We start from the raw sequence: 4231 nt of genomic DNA on the forward strand, positions 1-4231 counted from the left end.
AGGGTCGCGGCTCGCCTCAGGAAGGTTGAAGTGCACTCTTCAATCTTCTCTCTTGTCTCTGCTCCAAACCATCAGCTACTTTGCTAAGGTTCTGTCCTTTCAGCCTCCTTCTGGACGGGAGCTTCTGTAAAAAGCTGGCTGCAGTTCGCCATCTTCCGCCTCTTCCCTCCATACCATGATTGATTACATTATTGGCCATTGGTGATTAACTCAATCTCCAACCCCTCTCCACTTGCCCTGGGGGTTTGAGAGTGAGAGCCTGAAAGTTCCAATTCTCTACTCATATGGTTGGTTCCTCGAGCAATCTGTCCTCATCCTCTAAGTGTCACCTAACTAGCATAAACTCAGGTATGGTATGAAAGGTTTATCACGAATAACAGAAGATGCTCCACTCACACCTAACACTCAGGAGATCCCGGGGGCTTTCGGACTCTTGTGTCAAGAACCAGGGACCAAGCCCAAATATTATAACAGAAGACACTCCTATCCCCCTATCATTCAAGAAATTGCAAGGGTTTTAGGAGCTATGTGCCAAGAACTGGGGCAGAGATCAAATATATATTTCTTATTATGTCACACTGTGTCATGCAGTTGTGATAATTGAATGAGTTAATGTAATGTATAAAGCACTTTTGTCAGTGCCTGGCCCTTAGTGAGCTTTAGCTATTACTGTTGTTATTGGCCTTGAGTTCTGAAATAGAGGATGGAAGATTCCAAGAGCCAGGTACTCTGGAGAGAAAAATGCTCTTGGAATTTCAAAATCTTAGCTTTAATAACCAAGAGCCAAATTTTGTGGGCTTAAAGCAAAGAGTATACTATAATCATTATGGAGGGTGAGGCTGTAGGTAAAGATAAAAGAGCAGTTTTTATGGGTTTTTTTGGGGGGGAGGGCAGTGTTGCTTTCTTACCCCCAATAGAGTGCTGTGGCATCATAGCTCACAGCAACCTCAAATTTCTGGGCTCAAGTGATCCTCTTCCCTGAGCCTTCCAAATAGCTGGGACTACAGGTACCTGCCACAACGCCTGGGTATTTTTTAGAGACAGGGATCTCGCTCTTGCTTAGGCTGCTCTTGAACTCGTGAACTCAAGCAATCCACCTGCCTCAGCCTCCTAGAGTTCTGGGATTACAGGCGTGAGCCACTGCACCTGGCCCAAAAGAGCAGTTTTAAGTCACCAGGTAAGGAAAGTAAAAAACAGAAACCCAATCATCTTCCTCAGTTTGAGAAAGATTTTTGAGAGGACTGGAATAAAAGAGCCAGAAAGTTTAAATACAATGTGAGGCTGTGCTCCTTTTCTGCTCATTGTGCCCCTCTGGACTGAAATCCTAGTGAGTATCAATGATGACGATGGTGGTGGTGGTGATAATGATGGTGATGGCGATGTTGATGATGATGATAATGATATTTACTGAGAAACAACTATCGGCCAGACTGTTCTAAGTGTCTCAGGTGGATGATCTCATACGAGTCTCCCCAAGACATTTTGCAGTAGGAATTATTATCTTCATCTATACATGAGGATTTTGAGGCAGAAACCCTCAAGTAAATTGTCCAGAGTTGCACAGTTAATAAGTGTAGAAACAGAATTAGAACCAGGATAGTAAACTCCAGACCCTGTGCCATGTCCATTGGGTTTGGGTATCCAAAAGAAGGATGACCTGTGCCTGGTATCCCAGGTGTAATTCCGGGAGAAGAGAAGCCTGATAGAGTGTTTAAGAGACGGTGGGCCTCCAGGATGCCCCCCACCCCCCAGTGATCTTCACTGGTTTTGATCTTTGTGTAGTTTCCTTCTAAGGCTAGGTCATAAAAGACAACATAGCGTCATGTCCTGGAAAGTTTATAGAAGCTCTTCCAAAAAAGGACCACATGAAGAAGAACCTCTGGCCGAAACCTCCTGCCAACAACCACATGAGTGAACTCAGATGTGGACCTTCCAGCCCCAACCAAAGTTTCAGGTGATTGGAGTGTCGTAGCCCCAACTCACATCTTGATTGCAACTTCATGAGAGACCTGAGCCAGAACCAACCAGCTAAGTTCCTCCTGAATTCCTGACTAAATGAAATTGAGATAAAATATATTAAAATTTTTTTAAGCAACTCACCAGTGGAGAACTGTTATGCAACAATAGTTAACTAATATAGTGTAGACCCAACAAAAGATATTGTAAACAGGATGTGGTGGGGGGGAGGATGTTTGGGCAAAGAAAGCAGCAATGAGTCCACCCCTCCTTTCTAAGACTTTTTGGCTGAGAATGATCTGCCAGGAGAGCCCAGGACTGGGATTTTGGAGCTATATAGCAGAGTCTGCAGGGGGGACTGTCCATGCCAATGCTACAGGCTGTGTTATCATGCTGAGGACAGATTGGGAGGCGGTGGAGCCAGAAGCCGGGGCTCCAGGTCAGGCGGCTCAAGCTCTCTCTAGTTGCCATCATATGTGAGAGAAGTCAGCACTGAGGCACACACGCTGCTTCTCCCACAGGCCCTACAAAAATCTCCTAGGAAATGCATACAGTCCTAGGAATACTTCCCCAGGAAGAGGGGGTAAAGCAGAAGGAAGAGGAGGGAGTCATACAAGACTGAGTCTTTTTTTTTTTGCAGTTTTTGGCCAGGGCTGGGTTTGAACCCACCACCTTCCGGTATATGGAGCTGGTGCCCTACTCCTCTGAGCTGCAGGTGCCGCCTGAGACTGAGTCTTAATTAAACTGAAAGCGTCCTGGCTACTTTGAATTGATGAGAATGAATTTACTATCTCAGATGGACACTGGGGCTTAAGAGTAAAGTTAATTTTGATTATACAGAAATAAGTTATATACAGACTTTTGCACACTCACAGATATTTCTAGGGACAAATCTTCTTAGTCAGTATTTCACAATTGATAAAGACCTCTTGATTCTAGAACAAGAGGAAAGAAATAGATCCAATGGAGTCATAAAAGAGCAATGTTAAGTTTCTTTGTTTAGGAGTATATGTAACTGAATTGTCTTTAGTACTGGCAAATGGATCTATGAACTTAACCTCTACCTTCTCATGTTCCTCAAGGTGTACCTTATATTTCTTCAGACTTTCTTTCCAGTATTTCAGGTTTGTTCTGAGAGCTGCGACTGAGTTGGAAAAGTAAAATTTGGAGCCAGATTTAATGTGGATGTTGCTGTTCATACTAGACAGGGAACTTAGCGGATAGTCTCTTCAGCGGGGACTACTTCATCACATGCATAGATGTTTATGGAGATTGCTCTGTTATATCTGGACTTCACTTGAAAGGCAAATAGTGTTGAGTGTCCCGGCTGTGTTGTGAGGAGCTGCACAGATCTTTAAGGGCTGGCTCATAAACATGTAATCAGAAGAGCTGGTGCTGCAGGGGAATCCAGAGCAGGTTTTAAATAGCTCACAGAGAGCTAAGCTGGTCTTTCCATGTCCAAGTTATCAAAAATAGTTTCTTGGTTTGTGTGTGACCTTTCTGGGCCACAGATGCTGAGCCCTGAAGGCCATTCTGCCTTTGCCAGCCTCTGGAGGCAAAAGGAAACTTACGACATTCTCAAATACAAACTATAATTTAAAAATCTAAATAACCTCAAACATAGTGCCTGCATAGAGTCCTGGGGGGGGGGGCGGCATGAGTTTCCCTGATTTGATGAAATCTCTCTTTTTAGCAAATACTTTTAAGGTAAGGAATGATGTCTCGGTGGCCAGGTCCTGCCTTCTCCAGAATATTCAGCCAGAAACAGAAATAGCCATAAACAGAGAGAGGCTTAGGGATCTTTTCTAGACAATTTGAGAATCTCTGACATTGTTGATTAACTTGTTTTACCTGTCTGGTCTAATAATTTACTGGAAAAAAGCTCTAATATAATCCAATGTCTAGGAGTAACTGGGATCTGGTGTGATCAGGCTGCCAATGTCTAGGAGTAACTGGGGTCTGGTGTGACCACTGAGTGCCATGGTCAAGGGAAGTGGTGTGGGGGAGACTGTCAAGGTGGGCTGCACAGACTGGACTAGGAGCCATGCACAGAGCCCAGGGAACTGCCTGGCTGCCCACTGGCCAAGAGGCCTCAGAAACTCCTTCCCCTGCTCGGCTCAAGTGGCTAAGGCGCCAGCCACATACACCTGAGCTGGCAGGTTTGAATCTAGCTCGAGCCCATCAAACAACAATGACGGCTGCAACCAAAAAATAGCTGGGCATTGTGGCGGGCACCTGTAGTCCCAGCTACTTGGGAAGTGGAGGCAGGAGACTC

This window comes from Otolemur garnettii, unplaced genomic scaffold, assembly GCF_000181295.1.
Source record: "Otolemur garnettii isolate 467f Iridium unplaced genomic scaffold, OtoGar3 scaffold00004, whole genome shotgun sequence".
Classification (NCBI taxonomy): Eukaryota; Metazoa; Chordata; class Mammalia; order Primates; family Galagidae; genus Otolemur; species Otolemur garnettii.